We start from the raw sequence: 21,974 nt of genomic DNA on the forward strand, positions 1-21,974 counted from the left end.
AACATAAGGCTCTCCAATCTTTCCAGCAGTCTTTCTTTCCATTGATGTAAGTGTGTGAAGATAATTTGCCTTGAATCAGAAAAAGTCAGTAGGCAGAGAAGCGGGAGGGGGAAAAAGAAGGAAAAATGCTGAATTAGCATTTGGAAATTTCATGGATTGAAGAAGATGCTTGCTTGAATGCCAGCAAGAAACATGGTGTATGGTAGGCAAAGCTGAGAGCCAGGTGATATTTATCTTGGCATTATTTTTATTTTTCTTGCACTAGCAGTTCCCTGACTTTATGGGATCTGTGGCATCCCTCTCTTTGTTGTGTTTCCTTTAAAAACCTCATTTTAAATTCTTCAGTGTCCTGAAACTTCTCCTGTTCTTTTGATGGTCCTTTAACTTCATCTCTGCCAAGGAAGTTTTTCAGTAAACGACAATTTAATCAAATTGATTTTTCCCCCCAATAGTAGGATTTCCAGAAATTATGGCTAGCTTCTTAGAAAAAGGATTTTCACTGGTGCTGTTTAGGGCATATAAAGCCACAGACTTTGTATTAAATTTTGCTGACACAGTTGAAACCAACAGTGGTTGATGGGAACTGTTTTGAACATAGCACTTTTGAGGAGTTGAAAAATTCTAAGAGTATGCTTTCTTATTCAAAATGAAAAGGGCATCATTCCCCTTTGCTGGTCATTAAAGCAATCCACATATATACTATATCAATATGGACATGTGAAGGAAAAAAAGGGATAAATCATACTAAAAACCCTATCCAGAGAGATCCACTCTTAACATTTTGGTATATACACATATATATGTATGTTCTGTTCTGTTATAAAAGATAACTGGGTCATATGATATAAGATTTTTTACTCTATCCCTTGTTCGATAAACAATATATCAGAGAATCAATAAACACTGACCTGCAAGATCATTTTTAATGGCTGCATAGGATTCCACTGTTTGTTAATATACTTACTTTAACCACTTAGTTATTAATGAGCATTTTGGTTCTTTTCAGTTTTTCAGTTCTTATAAAGAGCACTCAGGGAACTTCTTAAATATACAATTTTGATGTTAATCTGATTGTATTCTGATTTATGGTTTCAGATTATATTCTTAGTTGAATTATGTCTGAGAGTATATATATTTAGAATTATGATTCATTTTGTTAGACTGCCCTTTCAAATGTTTGAGTCATTTTTCCTTTCCTCTAGGAGAATGCTTAATGGATCCAGTCGCTGATATATATACACTAGGTAAGAACCAAACACTCTTTGATATTTGTCAAATGCTTTCATAATTCATTGCTCCATTTGAATCTTATAACTATCCTGCAAGATAGGAAGGACAGTTATAATTTTTACAATTGAGTAAACTGAGGTAAGCTACTATATTCACTTCCTTTATGTTCCAACAAGTGCTGCTTCCCATTTACCTCTAATGGAATATGCTATTTTAACATATTTTTAGTGAAGATCTATTATTAAAAAAAAGCCTGTAGTCTCTGCTAAAAGAAAATAGCAGGTTCCAATTGGCTTTTGAGTTGCATAGTGTTTGCATTTAGTTCATGGGATGGCAATGTGTACTGAAACTTCATAGCCCCTTTGTAGTAAAAGCTACCCTGTTTTGGTGAAAATAACATGCAACCTCCAAAGCAGGCACTGCTAAGATACTTTATTAGTGTGTTGAACCATGCAGTGACATTCTGCCTCACAGAATCACCTTCTTCCCCCTGGATTTTCTTATGATTAAAGCTGCCATTTTGGTAATGCCCATGAAACTTAATTTTTGTTTTAAAACCCTGATCCTAACCAGGATTAAAAAAAAAAAAAAGTTTGCCTAATAGCTATAGCATAACTCAGACAAGTCTTGAACACTTAAACAATGTTTTTTTTTTTTTTTGAGGTGAAAGAAACAGAGGCTGCATGTTTTGTTGTTGTTGTGTTGTTATAGACATTTGAGAATCTAACGTAAATCATGGATTCTCTTACTGGTTAAACTACGCATAAAAACTCACTCAAAAAGTTTTTTGTATGTTAATTAATGAAATCCATGAACTTCTTAGAGTCCATATATGTTTCATAAATATTAATCTTATAATCTGCTGTAGAAATATGATTTGAAAACTATATGTTATCTTTTGGGTTACTCCCATTTCTTCAAAGAAGATTGTTTCTTGAGTTTTTCTCTTAGTAGCCAACATCCAAAACTAAATCCCTATACAGTTGAAGTCTCTCAAGTGTAGATCAAGACAGGCCAATATTGTTATTGCCTGAATTCAGTCCCCCCCTAACAGTTGACAGTTTCTTTTCTGACCTCACCTACCAGTCAGTCCCCTGATTCATGCTACAGAGACATTAGAAGGATAGCCAAATTTCTATATAATGCCACCATCACAGCGTACACATGCACAAAATAAATAAACCCATATAGTTCTTACACAGTGAGGCTCTTCTATCACTACTCTTGTTTTCTGTTTCCCTCAATCCCTATCTGACATTTAATGTTGTTTCCTCTTTGTTTGCGGAGAGAAAATATTTCAAGTTCTACATTATTTTATGTATTTTGTGTTCTAAGGGATTCTATGACATTTTTTTCTTTCTTTCTGTATCTTAAAACAGTTGCTAGGAGACACTGGCTAAGCAACTATAAATCAATAAACCTGTGGTCTCATGTTCCCCTGAAGTAGAGGGAAAGTGTGTCCTTGTGCAGCAGAAAGTATACCAGAGAGAGCCCAGCAAACTACTCAGAGACAAGATCTCCTAGTTCCGAGCAAGGATGAGAGAGAATGAGGGAGAACAGAATATTAAAGAAGATTTTCTGAAGGCACAACTTCTAAGATGAGAGAGAAAACTGGAATTTGATGTAGAACTTATGATAAGGGTTGAAATAAAAGAAAGGGATGACTTTCTGTAAAGCCTTATAAATTTTTTTGCATGAGTAAGTCTTTCAGTTTAAGGCATTTTACCAAGATACTTTGCAGCCCAGGCTGCATTGCAGGGAAGGAGAATCTTCCTTTGTCTCATTTGGTAATTTAGCAGAACAGCTTTTCACAAGTTTTCCATGTTTAAGTCCAAAAAAAGATTTCTTCATCTTTTCTCACCCCATCCCCTAAAAAAAAAAAAAAAAAAAAAAAAAATTGCTTAGTGAGGCTTAGCATGCAGGTTTCTTTTTTTGTGCTCTGTAATTCCATGGCAAAGCTAAAGTAGGGGGTTACCTTTATTGGGTGATATGAGGAACAATAAAAGCTCTATACTGCTCCTCATTTGTTTTATTATTATTATTTAATTATTATTTATTTATGTTTTGCATGGGGAGGCACTGGGAATAGAACTCGGGTCTCCGGCATGGCAGGTCAGAGCTCTGCCACTAAGCCACCATCACACGTCCCTCCTCATTTGTTTTTATTCACTCATCTCTCTATACCTGAATGTCATTGATTAATAACTAATTTCCTTGCCAATTAAAAGACTGTGGCATGGTAAGCACAACTTATTTGAAAAGAAGGAAGGAGAGAAAGAAAGAGGGAAGGATGGGAGGGAGGGAATCAAAAAAGCAAGCAAATGGAAAAGGTTTAATACTTCAGTCTTATCAGCAAACATCTTAGTAATGTTAGTTGTGATCTGAACAGGAGGCTGAGCAGAAGCAGGTTTGAAACCCTGAGAGAGGAAATGGGTTACTTACTTGAGCAATTTTAACAGAGGTCAATCAGGCCAGACCTCTCAGGATCATATGAACTTTGAAAGGCAAAAAAAGGAAATTAAAATGTCCAACTTGGGAGGCCAATTTGGGCTGTTCACTTATTCTAAGATAGAATTAGTGCCATGTAGCTCTAGTCTCCATGGGCACATTCCACCTCAGTGACCCCGTTATTAATGCTTTTCAAACTCTATGATTTTTCAGTAGTTTAGGCCCTTGTATAGCATCATCTAAAAAACCACGCTATAGAAATTCCCACTGCCATACAAATAGCAGTGACCAAAGCATTTTTTTTTTCATGATCACCTAGACAGAAGGAAAGATTGTTTTTCTTTTGTACACTTTTAGTGTCAGTTCATAGAAGCCTTCGTGGACTTGCTGACTTCCATTGTCCTCAGCACCAGGACTTTTCTTAACCCATACCCCAGGGACTCTCTGTATTTCTTTCCAGGTAGTAGGGTGTAGTGTTAAGTGTTGTAGCCTTGGGGGAGAGCTGAATTCTAACCCTGCTTATACACTCTCTAACATTTTAACTTTGGTAGATCACTTCTCTTAACTGGGGCTTAGTTCCTCTATTTTGTCCAAGGAGGATTCATTCATTCTTCTCAAGCAGAAGCTTATTAAGAACCCAGTGAGTGCCAGTCCGTGTTTGTCTAAATAATCCTTTACTCTTTTCCTGATCTATAATCCTCTGGTTTTGTGTTGATGGTCCCAAGGCAGAGCTCATCACTGACTCTCATCTGCTATTGATTACGACATGGTCTCTGTACCCAGCCAAAAGAGTCCTGATTTCCCAGTGAGCACAACTGGCTCTGAAGCCAGTCCCCTCCGAAACTGGATGTTTTCCATGGGATTCCCAGTTCCCCTATGATCATTACCACTGTGTCCCCATCTCTTAGCCCCTGTTTGTTAGCTGCTGTTGGAACTGTATTTATTGGTGTCCTTTCGCTGCTTAAAGACATTTTGGTCCTTGGCCTATGCTTCTTGGGATCTGCCTGTTGCTTCCCCTGTGCTTTGTCAAAGTCTCAAGCCCAGAATGACCAATCCTTCCACTACTACATCCAGCCTCCCAGATGCATCTACTGGGCATGTCTGATGCTGGCCTTCTCTCAACAGAATGACTCCACCATATTTTAATTCCATTTCTGATAGAACTCTGATTCAGTACACCAACTCACAAAGTGGAATATGCTTATGGAAAATCTTCAGGCAAGTGCAGCATACTTGGATTGATTTGTTTTTGCTGCTTATCTAAGTATAAATGCCAAATAGCAAGCATGTCCTACTTTATTTGGTAACAAACCAAAAGGGAAATAAGCACCACATTTCTGTAGTTCTTTATTTTTGATTCAGTGTCAAATATCTGTCTGTACATTGCCCTCTTGCCTCGCAAGCCTTGACTGTCTTTGGAGTTTAGACTACACACACACACACACACACATATGCATACACATACATACACAATTTAATGTAGGCTTTGACTTTTTCACCTGGGAAACTGGAAGGATAAGGTGAGCTAAGCTTTTAATTACAAGTACCCATTCTGGGAAGCAGGGAGTTTGAGCTTCCGACAGCCACTGCTGCTCAGCCTAATCCCATCTTTCAGGGAAGAAAAAAGAAAAAAAGCCCACATGTTTCTATCTACAAAAATCTTGGCTTAATATATTTGACTTTTTTGATTTATGTTTGCTAAATAAGACTATGATTTAAAAGCACAGAAAAATTACTGTTTTGCGTAGTGTGAAGGCTTAATGTACCTATGATTCTTTGATTCCTCTTAGGTTATTGCCTTATTCTACTTCTGTTTTGTTTAAAGTTGTCTCTTGACATACAGAAATGCTAGTATTCTGCAGTTTTATAACTGCTTTCATCCAGAATCCCAAATCTCTTTACAAATACTAATTACTGTGATCTAATGTCACTGGAAATTGTTAAATATGCTTCAAGAGGTTAAACACTTTAAATCCCAATTTACAAATTAAAAACTAGAGTGTGGAAAAGCTAAGCAGCATTTGGGGATTTGAATATGGTTTTGGTTAAAACAACTGAAAATGACAAGCTACCAACCCAATCCCATAGCCCTTGAACTCATTTGATGTCCTACTCTTCTTTAATTATTATACATTTAGGAAGGTGGGTTGCTGTCACGAATTCATTAACTGAAAGATCTCTTTTCCTCCAAATAATACATAGTACCTAAAAATATCATTGTATAATGCTACAGTATCAAACTTAATAATGTTTGTTTCTTATGGAAATTATTCTATAAAACCAGGGATTGTAATCATTGAAATCATGCCTCCCTCTCTAGTAATTTCTAGATATCTCCCAGCCAGATTCAGTGTCATAAGTTTAAAAATTGTATAGAGGGAGTAAAAGGGTAGTATAGTGATAGAATTCTCACCTACCACATGGGACACCAGGTTTCAATTCTCGGCCCATGTACTTCCCCCACCAAAAAACAAAAATTCAACAGATGGTGCTGCAATAATGGGATAGTCATATGGAAAAAATAATGAAATGTGACCCCCACCATAGAACATACAAAAAAATTGTATGGAGATATGCATATATATATATATATATCATTTGTATAGATATGTATATATTCATGAATTGTCATACATGCACATATATCGTATACATATATATGCACAGAAATAAAGTAAAAAAAATTATGCCCAATTAAGACTCCAATATGAGGGCCAATTGGATAACTCTTGTGTGCTATTCAATAGCCTGTCAATATAATTCTAGCATTGCTTTCTTATATCTAAGGGCTTGTCTATAGACATTTAGAGTTTTGGTGAAGTGGGAGAGCATAGTACTGTGGATATAAGCTAATATTCTAATTTCCCCCTTAGCATTATTTTATTATACTTTCCCCTCAAGAGTATTGAGATTTAAGTGCCTTTGAGGACAAAGAGCAAGCAATTGTAGAAAAGGTCTAAACGAGGCTGATCTTAGAATAAGCAATAGGTGGCAAGTAGTTTTTCAGTACTTTCTAGACTTGACATTAGGAAATAATAGAGTTGATATTTGGAAGCTTAGAGTAAGAATAGCCAGCATGCTTTATTGCATATAGATGGGGAAATTAAAGCATTCCATTGGCATAAATGAATTTTTATCAGGATTGCAAGAGGACTTGCCATTGCAACAAGCAAGTATTGCCTCATTTCCTCCTAGGCTATATCCTACAGCACTGGATCCTTTAGGTTTGCATCCAAGGAACATATTTTCCTCCTCAGTGTAAACCAAACAGTATTTTTAGATGGTTCTTTGGAACTGGGGTATATTAGGTAGAAGAATAGATATTAATTGGTGAGTGGGTGAGAGGCCAATAAATTATTTCATTTAGCTACCAAGATGTTCTTTATGCCTGTCAAATACTGTTTGCTCCAATCTCACACTAGGTTTTATTACATGAGTATAGGTGTATATATCCATTAATCTGGAACCTGTGGACTCCTAGATCCAGATTTCCTGAGTTATGTCTGTCAATGGGACAATCTGGGCATAAGTGATATATGAGTGTTAAGATGAGTTTAAACCTCATATGGACTATGTAATATATCCACATCATTATTTTTTTGAGTGCTTAAAAATGGTTAGTTGTTGCTGTAGTTTCATTTGTTGTTTTGTTGTTGTTGTTCTATGACACAATAGCCTTCACAGGAAAATGTCAACCATGATTTGAAGCAAGACAGGAGTCGGCATGATTAGAAACTCTTACATGGGAGCATTTCACATTAACAGACATCTTAATAGACTCTCTTGCAGTAGCATTTAGCTGACTTCTTCCACCCTTGAAGGCTCCTCTGTGATTGGCAGATTTCTGATGCTGTCTCTTTGGAAAGGTCTGCAGACTTGACAGAATATGGATCAACATACTCAAAATCCAGGGGTCTTTAAGTAGGTGCTTCTAATGGAGGGTGACTTTTTTTGTCTGTCAAGGTAATAAGAGGATTCACAGAAAAGGCATCTAGTAGGTGTCCCTGGGATTTTCATCTTTTCCTTTGGTTTGATGTGACCTGAAGGACCTTTACAAGTTGGCCTTTGGAGATTCTGATATTGCTTCATAGCTTCAGGTCCACATGTGAGAGGGTCCAAATCTAGAGTCAATCAGCTTTCTGAGTGGTGGATAGAAAAAGTGGAATTACATCTTGTTTGGAAGTAAGCTTTGAACCTGAATGGATTTTAAATGTTATACCATAAGCCCAGCATCGTTATCTATTATCACACATGTAACAACCTCTCCATCTTGTCACTGCCTATGCAGCAACTTTTCTGATTTTTCTCATCAATGCAATTCATCTCTCCAGTCTCCAGGCTAAGCAGTCTATCCTACCTGTGAACACCATCATCTATCCTAAGAGTGGATTTTGTTAACAATCAGATCACATCAGCCAAATTCCTCAGATCTCTGCAAATTAATAGCATGGCCTGGCTGTTGAGAACACAGGCTTTGGAATCAGTCAAACTCAGCTTCATATATTTTTCTCTTACTTCTGTTTGGGTGACCTTGGGAAGGTTGTTTAACCTCTCTGACTCTTCTTTTCATTGACCTTAAAATGGTAATATCAGTAATTTCTACTTTAGGGTTTTCTATGAGAACTAAAAGCAATGGTATAGGTAAAGTGCTTGGCATATATATAGCTTTTGTTTGATTAGATGAGATGAGTATAAAAGACTTAATATGATGTTTTTGCATGGATGAGCACTTAGTACATTGCAGCTATTATTAATATTTGCTTTTTCTTAGCCCTTTCTTCTCCCTTTACTCCCTTCAATAATACCCTCTTTTTCTAAATTCTATGGGCTAGAATTGTATATCATGCATAATTTCTGTTCTCCAATAGCTATGGGGTAGGGGTGGGGGAGAGGAGTGGTAGAAGGTTGTGGGGTATGGAAAGAAAATATTATACACAAAGTATTATGAAAATTCTGAGTAGGGACAGATTGATTCTTACTTGGGAGGGGTCTGTCAGAGAAAGCTTCACACAGTCAATAACATTTGAGCTGACTCTTGTATAACTTAAACTGCTTAATGATCAAGAATAAAGAGATCAAAGAAAAACAAGAAATATGATCAGTCTAATATATTTGAGCTGCCATAACTTGTCAGATAGAAAGAATGATGTTAGCAAAGCGGAGACTAAGTTCTGAGACTGGCTCTAAGAGAAGCATTTGTTCAGAATTGTTTGATTAAACACTCTTTTACTGTTTCTTTCTTTATTGGAAGAGACTTCGAAGCTAGCAAGCAGAAGACTAGCAGTTAAATTCTTACTGTTGTTTTTTAAGGCATTTATAAACTCTGTAATGAAATAGATTTTCTTTCAAAAGGTCCATTTTTTTCTGAGTCAGAGACATAAATTAATCTACATCTAATACAGTTGTTGAATCATAAATGAAAATAACAATGAAAGCATAAACCTTCCCATTTCCAAATACTAATCAGGATTAACTAAAAGTTGTTTAGGCTTTTTTAAGATATCACATCAATAAAAAAGCCCTCCTTGACAATACTGTTGCTTTGTGCTTGCCCACATATCATTTCAGGACAGAGTATTACAAGAACCAGAGCAGTTGGTGTTAGACTTAGAGGAGAGATTAAGCAGTACTCTATGCCAGGAAAATCTTTATGGTGATCACTTGTCACTTGTCATTACATATAAATCCTACTGTTCTTCTTCACTCAGTTACAGCTTGGACTTAACTTACACTTGAGAGATCACTCTTTATCTTCTTCTCCTTTTCTAGAATTTAGTTTATGCATTTGACTGGTTGTCAATTTATCCTGACTATCCTAGTACCCACTCAGGCTTCTTCCCTTCCCTTCCCGAAAATCAACATAAATAACATTTTAAGTTTGTATAATAGATATTAATAGCTCACATGGTGTTGTGTTGAACATGGTGCCTCATAGGATGTGAAGAATGAACAGATATTCTGGAAAGCCCATAATGTCTAAAATACTCAAAATATTTCAATGGAACCACTCTTGAATATGTTTATGTAGGTAGAAATCCCATAATCAACACTGGCAAAATCCGTTCTGCCATAAATTTACGTGTAGATTTTGGAATAAAACTCTATCCCAAGTATTATTGTAGGAAACTGATGTTTTCCTTTTAAAATAATATTTCCCTACTCCATCCTAGTTTTATCTTTAAATATATGCTCTTCTCTAAAAGCAGACTTTTTTTCCTTATAATTTGCTAGATCCTCTCCCAAGTGATTGTTTATGACTATTCCTCTTGCACGCATTCACCCCTTAATAGAACTTTGGTCTATTCTAGTAGAGAAATCTCCATGTTCAATACCTGTCACAGTTTGGGGAATATAATGAGACCTCAGTGTGTATTGGATGAATGAATGAATGAATAATGTATGAATTAGTGAAAAAAAATGATAGCCAGAGCTAGATCCATGATAAAGTGGAATTATAGTAGACTCTCTACTCCTGTTATGATACTAAATAGCAGTAACTCTGCTGTGTGTATGAAGAAACTGAAAAAATATTTTGACTAATGCAATAGTAAGTTTTCCAGAATAGTATATGTAGAAATTCACAATTGCGGGCCCAAAATGGTTAAACCTGCTAGTGACCATTATGTTTACTTTCAAAAGGGGTATAGGACAGAGCTTCACATTTGTAAAACAACCACCACCACCTTCCATTACTTTCTAAAAATATTGTTATTGTCTTATATTTATAACTGGTTATGGTTAATCTTCATGCCCTTTGAGGTTCATCTCCAGCTCTGTTAGAGAAAGCTCATATTCTTTAACACACTTCTGGGACTAGCTTGCTGTGGATAGCTAGAATTCTACCCATCGGTTAAGGGATTATCCCCTGATCAAACTATTAAGAAGAGTAGCACCAGCTTTGATGTCTTTGAGCAGCTTAGCCTGAAGGTATTTATCATTACCTGGGGTTTCCTTCCTACCAAAAAAGACAGAAGACCTCAACTTTAGTGAATTGACAGGTGAAAAGATAGATTAGGGATTATGTATTTGAGTACACACTGAGAGTGTTACACTTGAAGGTAGCTTGGATATGGAAATGCGAATTGAGAGTTGGTTAGAACAGGGCATGAATGCGATGGGATTGGTGATCAGAAGAGTAAAGAGGTCATCAAAGTAATAATGGTTCAAACAGAAAAGGGAACTATGGGGAGATACCTTTTATCTAGAGTTGGACATTAACTCTGTTTAGGTGAACTGCATTCATATTATACATATTAGTAGATATATATGTTCTCACCTGCAAGTGATAGTTTGTTGAAAATTTAAAAAAAAATAACTTTTTCTAGGCCATTATTTTTACTGATTTACTTTTTTTATGGTTTAATTTTTTATAATTAATTTATTTTAACTGTGGTAAAAACACAAAACATAAAAATTATTTTAACCATGCTGGGTAGACAATTCTTTGATATTAAGTACATCGTCAATCCTGTGTAATTCTCACCACTGCCTTTTTCCAGATTATATTCATCATCCCAAACAAAAACTAATACTCATTTAGCAATAACTCCCATTTGCTCTTCCACCGACCCCTGGTTACCACTATTCTGCCTTCTGTCTCTATTAACTTACTTATTCTAAGTTTTTCATACAATATTTTCCTTTTGTATCTGACTTATTTCACTCAAGGTGATGTTTTCAGGGTTCATCCATGTTGTAGCATGTACCAGCATTTCACTTCTTTTTACAGCTGAGTAATATTCTATTGTGTGGAATATTTGTTCATCCATTCATCTGTTAATGGACACTTGAGTTGCATCCACTTTTTGCATGTTGTGAATAATGCTCCACTGAACATTACTATACAAATAATTGTTCATGTCCCTGCTTTCAATTTTTGGGGGAATATACCTAGGAGTGGAATTGCCTGGTTATATGGTAATTCTATGTTTACCTGTCAGAAGAGCCTCCAAACTGTTTTCCACAGTTGCTGCGCCATTTTACATTGCAACCAACAATGTACAAGAGTTCCTATTTCTCCATATCCCCCCCGACACTTGTTATTGTCATCTTTCTTAATCATAGCCATCCTGGTAGGTATGAAATGTTATCCTATTGTAGCTTTAATTTTCATTGTTTTAATAGCTAGTGATGTTGGGCCTATTTTCATATACTTATTGGCCATTTGAATATCTTCTCTGGAGAAATGATTGTTCAAATCCTTGGCCCATTTTTTTTAATTGGGTTATTTGTCTCTTTGTTAGTGAGCTATTGGAGTTCTTTGGATATTTTGGATATTAAACCCTTATAAGATGGATGGTTTCCAAATAATTTCTCCCATTTTGTAGGCTGTCTTCTTACTTTCTTGATAATATCCTTTAATACACCAAACTTTTCATTTTTATGAAGTCCATTTTGACTAATTTTTCTTTGGTTATTTGTGCTTTTTTGCTTATAAAATCTAAAAATCCATTGCCTACTACAAGATCCTGAAGATATGTCCCTATATTTTTGTGTAAGAGGTCTATAGTAATTGCTTTTATAATTTGTTAATTTTTTTTTTTTTTTGTATATAGTGAGAGGTAGGATTCCACATTCATCCTTTTGTACATGGATATCCAGTTGTCCCAGCACCATTTGTTAAACTATTCTTAACCCATTGACTGGACTGGCACCCTTGTCAAAAATCAATTGGCCATGTATATGTGGATTTATATGTCTGCCTTTATGTCCATAACACATTGTTTCAATAACTGTAGCTTTGTAGTAAGTCTTGAACTCTGTATGTGTGAGTCCTCCATGTTTGTTTTTCTTTTGTAAGATTGTTTTAGCTGTTCACTGCCCCTTGCAATTCCATGTAAATTTGAGAATAGCTTCTCCATTTCTGCAAAGAATCAAATGAAAATACTGCTAATGTTTCTATAGGGATTGCATTGAATATGTAGAACATTTTAGGCATTAATAACATTTTAGCAGTATTCGGTCTTCCAATCCATGAATATGGATTTCTTTCTATTTATTTAGCTCTTCTTTAATTTCTTTCAACAGTAGTTTGAAATTTTCAAGTACAATTCTTTCATCTCCTTGATCAAATATATCCTTAGATATTTTATTCTTCTAGATGCTACTGTAAGTGGATTTTTATTTTTAATAAAAAATAAAATAAATAAATTTTTAATTTACCTATCAGATTGCTCATTAGTGGTGTGTGGAAATCCAACTGACTTTTGCATATTTATCTTGTACCTGCAACTTTGCTGATTTCATTTATTGGTTACATTAACTTTCTTGTGAATTCTTTGGGATTTTCTCTACAAAATCATGTCATATGAAAATATGGTGTTCTAGTTTGCTAGCTGCCAGAATGCAATATACCAGAAACAGAATGGCTTTTAAAAAGGGGATTTTAACAAGTTTCTGGTTTACAGTTCTAAGGCCAAGAAAATGTCCCCCTTAAAACAAGTCTATAGAAACAAAGGCATCCATCCAGGGAAAGATACCTTGGTTCAAGAAGGCCGAGAAGTTCAGGGTTTCTCTCTTGGCAGGAAGGACAAAAGGTGAACATGGTATCATCTGCTAGCTTTCTCTCCTGGCTTCCTGTTTTATGAAGCTCCCCGGGAAGTGTTTTCCTTCTTCATCTCCAAAGGTTGCTGGCTTGTGAACTCTCTGCTTTGTGGTACTGCAGTATTCTCTGCTATCTCTGAATCTCCTATTCTCCAAAAGTTTCCTCTTTTATAGGACTTCAGAAACTAATCAAGACCCACCCGAATGGGTGGAGACATGTCATCACCTAAACCAGTTTAACAACCACTCTCGATCACATCAAATTTCCAGGTAGATGATCTAATTACATTTTCGAACATACAATGCTGAATAGGGATTAGAAGAAATGTCTGCCTTTACAAAATAGGATTATGATTAAAACATGGCTTTTCTAGGGGACACATATCCTTTCAAACCAGCACATATGGATAATTTGACTTCTTCCTTTTCCAATTCTGGTGACTTTCATTTATTTATTTTGCCTGATTGTACTGCAATCAGTCAAGAGAAATAATTTCCACAACAATGTTGAATAACAGTGGTGACAATAGTCATCTTTGTCTTGTCCCAGAAAGTTTCCAGCTTTTACCATTGAGTGTGATGTTTGGTGTAAGTTTTTCATAAATGCTGTTTATCATATTGAAGAAGTTCCCTTATATTTCTAGTTTTCTTAGTATGTCTGTCATGAAAGCATGTTACATTTTGTTAAATGATTTTTCTGTATCAATTGAAATGATAATGTGGTTCAATTAATGTGCTATATTGCATCGAATGATTTTCTTATGTTGAACCATTCTTACATTACTGGAATAAATCCCACTTAGATATGATATATAATTCTCAGGATATACTGTTGGATTCAGTGTGTATGTATTTGTTGAGGATTTTTGTTTCTATATTTATAAAAGATGTTGGCATTTATTTATTTATTATTTATTTTTACCATTTTTGTCTGGCTTTGATATCAGAATAATGCTGATCTCTTATAATGAGTTAGGGAACATTTCCTCTTCTTTTATGTTTTGGAAGAGTTTGAGAAGAATTGCATTAAATCTTCTTGAAATGTTTCTTAGAATTCAGTCTTTGAAGCCATCTGGCCCTGGACTTTTCTTTTTTGGGATGCTTTTAATTATTTACTTTTAAGACAGCACCCTGAGTAAGGATGATTTTAATCCAATATGACAGAAAACCTTTCCTTTCTGTTTCTAAGAATATACGTAGCACTTTTTATAATGATAGAATCAAATAGAGCAGGACTGGCTTCTTAGATTTTCTAATTCTCTGCTAATATTTAATGCTCCTCTCATTGGGATAAACTTTGCACTCTTTTTCAACTCAAGTGATATTGCTTAATATTTTATACCCACTTACAATGAAGAAACCTTTTAAAAATCTCTTAGCAAGAATAATTTTGCTCTATTGTGCAATTTTTGCCATAATCTACATATCAAATGATAGGTATCAAAAGATAGTTGTTTATTGAGCATGTAGTAATATACCTAGGTATTGGTTAAACCACAGGCTTTGTAATTTATCAATCTGAAAGAAACCAAAGGAAAGACCAGAGAATAGACTATTAATCTTATCATATTAAAAGAGTAGCTATAGAAGAGAAGAGCTCTACTAGGCAACTCAACTTTAAAGTACAAATGATGACCCTTTGAGATGGTTAGGATTCTGACTTGATCACTCAGAAAGCATTAAGGGGACTTTTTAAAAAATTCAGGGAAATTGTATCTGTGTGGCTTTATATTTTGGTGCTTAGATTGCATTCCATTTTTACCCTAAGAATTTCTTTGTCTTTTTTAGTATCCGGAATATGCACGCAATCAGAATTTATCATCCTGAATTTTCATGACTCCTGCCCTCTGTGTAGATGGTTTCTCACCCTTGCCTAAACATGTATTTTCCCCTTGTGCTTATTTAGGTCATCACTTGCTAATTTTTTCCAGAGTTCTGTCATTTGAATAATGTCATCTAAGCTCAAGACTAAGAAACCCATGAAGTCAGGAATTCTAGACTCCAAAACTTTCATTGTTGCTTTTCTTTATATTTGGGTTGTGCTTCTTTCATCTAGTATAAATTGATTTCTCCTCAGATGTGGATTTTATAAGAATCCCTCTGCTTCACAAGTCCCTAAGTCTAACCTCTCTCTGAAATCCATCAAGTCAACTTTATTGGCTGTAAATTCATTGATTCTGGCTTGAGAGTTGGAAGAAGCAAAGAGGACCCCTACTCACAACTTAAACAGGAATTAACTCAAAGTAGATCAAAGATCTAACTGTAAGAACCAGGACCATAAAACTCCTAGAAGAAAATGTAAAGAAGCATCTTCAAGACCTTGTGGTAGGCAATGATTTCTTAGACTTTATACTCAAAACACTAGCTACAAAAGAAAAAGAAATAGATAAATGGGATCTTATCAGAATTAAAAAAAATTGTGCAGCAAAGGATGCTATCACAAAAGTGGAAAGACAAGTTACTCAAAGGGGGAATATTTGGAAACCAATATCTGATAAGGTTCAATATCTAGAATATACAATGAAATCCTATAACTCAACAAAAAAAGACAAACAACTCAATTTAAAAATGGGCAAAATGCTTGAATAGACATTATTTCAAAGAGAAAACACAAATGGCAAAAAATCACATGAAAAACTGCTTGACATCACTAGCTAGTAGGGAAATGCGAATCAAAAACACAATGAAATATCATTTCACAATTACTATAATGGCCACTATTTAAAAAAAGAAGAACAAAAGAGAAAACTACAAATGTTGAAGAAGGTGTGAAGAAAAAGAAACACTCATTAACTGCGGGTAGGAATGTAAAATGGTGCAGCTACTGTGGAAGACAGTTTGGCAGCTCCCCAGGAAGCTAAATATAGAGTTGCCATATGATCCCACAATCCTGCTAGGTATACACCCAGAAGAACTGAAAGCAGGGATGCAAACAGCCATTTTCACACAATATTCATAGAGCGGTATTCTCATTTGCCAAAAGATTAAAGCAACCCAAATGTTCATCAACTGATGAATGGATAAACAAAATGTGGTACAGACATATGATGGAATATTATCCACCAGTAAGAAGGAATGAAGTCCTGATGCATGTGACAACATGGATGAAATGTGAGGACATAATGTTGAGTGTAAAAAGCCAGACACAAAGAACAAATATTGTATGATCTCCCTATTATGATCTAATTATAATAAGCAAGCTCGAAGAGTTAAAATCTAGTATATAGGTTACCAGGATATAGAATGGGGTGGAGAACAGGCAGCTGATGCTTAATTTGTACAGAAGTTCTATTTAGGTACCTTGTAAATGTTTGGAAATGGATAGAGGTGATGGTAACACATTACTGTGAGTATAATTAACAGCAATGAATTATGTGTGTGAATGTGGATGAAAGGGGTAATTTTAAGTCATGCATGTTACTATATGGAAAGCTAGAAGACAAAACATAGGACTGTACAACAGTGAATTCTTTGGTGGATGATGTCTGTGGTGAATAGTACAAATATCAGAATGTTCTTTCATCACCTATAACAAGTAAATGTCACTGCTACAAGGTGTTAATAATAGAGTGATACATGGAAAAATCCATCTAATGTGAACTATGACTATAGTTAACAGTAATATTTTAGTATTCTTTAAATGTAAATAAATCTATAAAGACAGAATTAGATTAGTAGTTATCTAGGGCTGGGGAAGGGTAGAGGTATTACAGGTGGCTGCTAAGGGTTCTAGGGTTTATCTTTTTGGGGTAATGAAATGTCCCAAAATTGACTGTGGTGATAAATGCACACTTCTGTGATTATACTAAAAGTCATTGATTGTATATCTTGGATAAATTGTTTGGTATGTGAATATATCTTATTTTAACTGCTTTTTAAATAAAAGCTACCCACCAGGTGACATAGTTATTCTACTCTCCTTGTGAAAAAAAAACATCCTTTGTGAAATTAATTTTTTTTTTGCAAATAGACTATTCCTAAGAATAAATACTCATAAAGAATATGAGCTTCTCAGAAGAATTATGCCATATCAGAAGGGGCCATCAAGTGCATTTTTTTTCTGGAAATAGGAGTATTTTATTTTTGCCTTAACCAGCAGTTGACCAAAAACTCTCATGACTTTTAAAGTCAGTTGTGTTCTTTCCCCAGCCTTCTTCTTGGATTATGAATTCATATGCAGCTGGCAAGTCCTCTGTGTTGGTTTGAAACTGTTATGTACCCCAGGAAAACCTTGTTTTTCTAATTCTGATTTAATATTGTGGAGTGGGACCTTTTGGTTAGATTCCTTCCATGGAGATGTGTCACACCAAATTGTGATTTTAACCATTTGATTAGATGGAAATATGACCCTACCCATTCAAGGTGGGTCTTGATTAGTTTACTGGTATTCTTTGAAGAACCAATACAGGCAAACATTTAGGAGAAAGTTTAGATGTGGGTATCTGGAAATGCAAAAGCCCCAGGTGAAGCCAGGCATTGAGAGACCTGACAGAAGCTAGGCAGGAAGCAGAGCCCAGTAGACATCATCATGTGCCTTTCCATGAGATGCTAAGAGATTAAACCCAGAGTTTTGCCCCATGGCAGATAAGTCAGGACCGACACATACCTAAACAGAAAGTCACTGGAATGAGAAGCTAAAGGCAAAACTGAACCAGGAACAAGGAGCAGCAGATGCAAGCCACATGCCTTCCCATATAACAGACATCAACCTTTCTTCAGAGTCAAGATATTTTTATCTGAATGCCTTAGTTTGGACATTTTTAATGCCTTAGAACTGTAAACTTATAACTTAATAATTGTCCTTCATAAGAGCTGATCCATTTCTGGTATATTGTGTTCTAGCAACTTTAGCAAACCAAAACATGTTCCAATGAAAAACCCTCAAATTGTGGGGAAAACAGTCCTATTTCCCATCAGAAGAACCAAAGCTAGAATGGACTACATCTCACTGTTTCCCCCAACCAGCCTCAGAACAGGCGGCTTCACCTAGAATGACTCAGGAAAGGGCAGACTCCTTCATTCCCAGTTACAGCCACCGAAGGTCACCTGTTGCTAATCAGCAGTCCCACACTTTATACTGGACTACCTCAAAGAGGAAGAGACTTCAAAATGATCTGACTCACAAAGTCTGGCCTCTGAAGAAAAATCTTAATTCTCATCAAGTGCATTTCTGAAGTGCTTATAATGCATGCACTAAAACTTTCATTATCAAAGTTCACAATGAAAAATAATTTGTTTTTAAAGATCCAATCTATGACTTCAGATAAAGTAGATTCATTGTAAGAATAATCAAATCACCTAAGGAAATATGGTCATACCTCTAAGGAAGTCCCATGGGTGGGATTGCAGGGATAAGCTTAGGTTTACTATTATATTTACCAAATGAGATCATGCAAGTAGAGGCCAGAGCAGCATACAGAAGACACACAATAAATTTTACCCTCCTTTTTATTTTTTATATTTGTAGTTTTTCCTACACCCTCCATCTCTTTTCTGTGAGTGTGTGTACATGTGTAAGTATGCATGCTTATAACTTCCTAAGTATTGTATGTAAGGTAACATGATGATTTTCCTTTAAAATCTAAGAACATTTAATGCCTGCCTGCATAGGCATGTGATATTGGTTCGTGAACTTCAAATTCAGAGGTAAAGCTCTGTATATTATGACACAGATTGCACAATGAAATATCTAATGTGGATCAGTAAGTCTCTTGTATTCACGTCCTATACTGCACAGTAAATTCCAGTAACAAGTCTGACTTCAAAAGCTAGTATACATATACCTTTCCTCCACATCCTTTTTGGTTTTAGAATCAAGGACAACTGCAGATAGAGCTTATGTTATTATAATACTTTGGCAGATCATCCAGCCTGATTTTGGTAAGTGTCCTAATTTTAATCTGTTCAAAATTGTGTTTCAGTGACTACCTCTTGCATTCTACTATATCCAAAAGTTTCTAATACAATCTTTAAAATTTCTTCTTCTGTGCTACCTTTTATTTTTGGTTGATGAATCAACTGGAGATATGAAAAAGCTATGTTTTCTTCAAGTGTTTTGATAGCATTTCTATAAAATTTTTCATGTTATCCCTTACCTTGTACTCAAATTCCAGTATCATGTCTTTATTTTTGATGTCTTTCATCTTCCTAATAGCCTTTATTTTATTTTGATTTCAGCCTTGCCCAATCATTTTGCTCACTATGAAGTAGAACTGAGGTGAAAGGAACACATTCTTACTAAACTCTCATAGAAAAAAGATGGATTAGCTACACTCTATCAGCCATAATTTAATTTGAAGAATTAAAATAATGCATAATTATTTATAGAGCTCTAAATAGATGTACTTTCTATTCAGATGTAAATGCTTTATTTCTCTGAAAGCAACATTACCATACTGCCATTTTATAAACAAGAATAAAATTCAGATGGTTTAAAATTTAAAACACCTGCTCCTAGTAGCCCCACATGCTTTACTACTTCCTCCCTTATTGTGACACAATTAATAGGTCTTTCAATAACTTTGAATACACTGTCATGTAAGACTAATGAAGTAATGTATTTCTCAAGGTAGAAAAGTTATAAATGTGCATGAGTTCAACTTATTCAAACTTTTAGTCTGCGATCACTACCTTACCTGCAAAGTTTTACAAAGCTCTAGCCGTCTCATTATTAACTTAACGATTACATAGGCACTTATATTTTACTTTCTTTCTGCTTCTTGTCATTCATTCTATTTTTTTCAGATTTCATGACATTTAAAATTTAAGATAGTTTTCTGTGTTGAAATCAGGTTCATTCAACTGGCATTTATCAAGGCATTATTCTATAGCATAATTGTTCTAGATACCAGGAATGAAGTAGTAAAACAAAGTCCCTGTCCTCTTAGGCATTTGTTCCACTTAGAGGCGATATTTATTGAAAGATGAATAGGCAAATTTTATGGAAAGTTGGATAGTGTTGTGTGCTAAGGAGAAAAACAAAGCTGTTAAGGGGAATGGGGTTCCAGATGGTGATGGTGCTGTGTATCTGTGCATGTATTTAAGTGTGTATACGTGCATGCTTGTGTGTGTTGTAGTTTGCCAGTTGCCAGAATGTAATGCACCAGAGACAGATTGGCTTTCAACAAGAGGGGATTTATTTAGTTAATGTACAGTTCTTCAGAGGAAAGGCAGGTAACTTTCAACTGAGATTTTTTCTTACGTGGGGAAGGCACAGGGTGAGCTCTACTGGCCTTCTCTCCAGGCCTCTGGGTTCCAACAACTTTCCCCAGGGTGATTCCTTTCTGCATTTCCCAAAGGCCTGGGTTGAGCTGCGAGTGCTGAGATGAGGTAGGCTGAGCTGCTTTGGCTGTGCTACATTGAGCTCTCTCATTTAAGTACCATCCAATTAAATCAAACATAATTCATTGCAGCAGGCATGCCTCCTAGCTGACTGCAGATGTAATGAGCAATAGATGAGGTTCACATGCCATTGGCTCATGTCCACAGTGATAAAACTATGTGCCTTCACCTGGCCAAGCTGACACCTGAGTCTAACTACCACAATGTGTGTAAAGTTATTTTTTAATAGAGTTGGCAGGAAAGGTTTCATAATAAGATGACATTTGGCTAGGTACTAAAGGAAGTAGAGGAACAAATGATGAAGCTCTGAAGAAGGGTTTTCAAAGGAAAGACCCTCAGGGATGATTTTGCTTGGCATGTTCAAGGAATGATACCAAGGAGGCCAGTGAGGCTGAAATATAACAAAAGATGAGAGTATGGCAAGAGATTAGGGCTGACAGTAATAGGGTGGTGATGGGAGAAGAAAGATCATGTTAAGGTCTTAAAGGTCTTTGTAACAGTTTTTATTTTCTTACAAGCATAACAGATCTAGCTCAGTTTTTTAAAATATGCATATATTTTATTTATTGAGGTGTAATTTACCAACAACAAAATGTACAGATCTTAAATATTAAGGTCTATGTGTATTAAGTATATATATTCATGTAATTACCCTCCAGACAAGATATAGAATATTTCATCACATGAGAAAATTTCCTCATGCCCTTTTCTTTCAATTTCTCCTTTTTTCTGTTCTTAAACTTCATATGAAGGGAATCAAACAGTGTGTACTCTTTTATATCTGGCATCCTTTGTTGAATATAACCATCCATGAGAATTATCTTTGTTGTTACATGGATTCACTGTTTCTTTTTATTGCAGAGTAGGTATTCTGATTTTCGTCTGTTTATATTGTTTATGTATCCATTTCCTGTAAATATTTGAATTACTTCCAGATTGTGGCTATTATGAATAAGCATGCTTTGACCATTCTTATACAGGTCTTTTTGAGGGCACCAGTTTTTATTTCATTTGAGTAAATATATAACCGGGGTGTTGGGACATATAGTAGATGAAGTTTTACTTCATAATAAACTGGCAAACAGCTCCCCAGAATGGCTGTAGCATGTTATACTCTACCATCATTATATTGCAGCTTTGTTTGCTCCACACTAGTATTGCCACTCTTTGTCATATTAGCAAACCAGTGGGTGTATAATGGTCTGTCCTGGTTGTTTTAATTTGAATTTCCTTGATGACTATTGGTGATGAGGACCTTTAGCGCATTCATTGACCATTTCTGTATCTTCCTCTGTTATGTGTCTTGTCCATGTTGTAAATGAGTTATCTTCTTTTAGTTGATTTGTGCAAGCTCTTTATATATTTTCATTAGAAGAGCTTTTCTCAGATAATATATATAAATATATAAAATA

The 21,974-nt window shown here is 35.4% G+C and overlaps 1 long non-coding RNA gene across 3 annotated transcripts in view; it reads left to right on the forward strand.

Moving 5' to 3' along the window:
- LOC143647847 (uncharacterized) overlaps positions 1-21,974 on the forward strand; it is a 169,976-nt gene that overhangs the window by 41,674 nt on the left and 106,328 nt on the right. For all 3 annotated transcript variants that reach the window (XR_013158207.1, XR_013158209.1, XR_013158208.1), the window contains exon 3: positions 1,203-1,244. This is a non-coding gene — a long non-coding RNA (uncharacterized LOC143647847). The remainder of the gene's footprint in view (positions 1-1,202; positions 1,245-21,974) is intronic.

The sequence above is a fragment of the Tamandua tetradactyla genome, chromosome 10 (assembly GCF_023851605.1).
Source record: "Tamandua tetradactyla isolate mTamTet1 chromosome 10, mTamTet1.pri, whole genome shotgun sequence".
Lineage (NCBI taxonomy): Eukaryota > Metazoa > Chordata > Mammalia > Pilosa > Myrmecophagidae > Tamandua > Tamandua tetradactyla.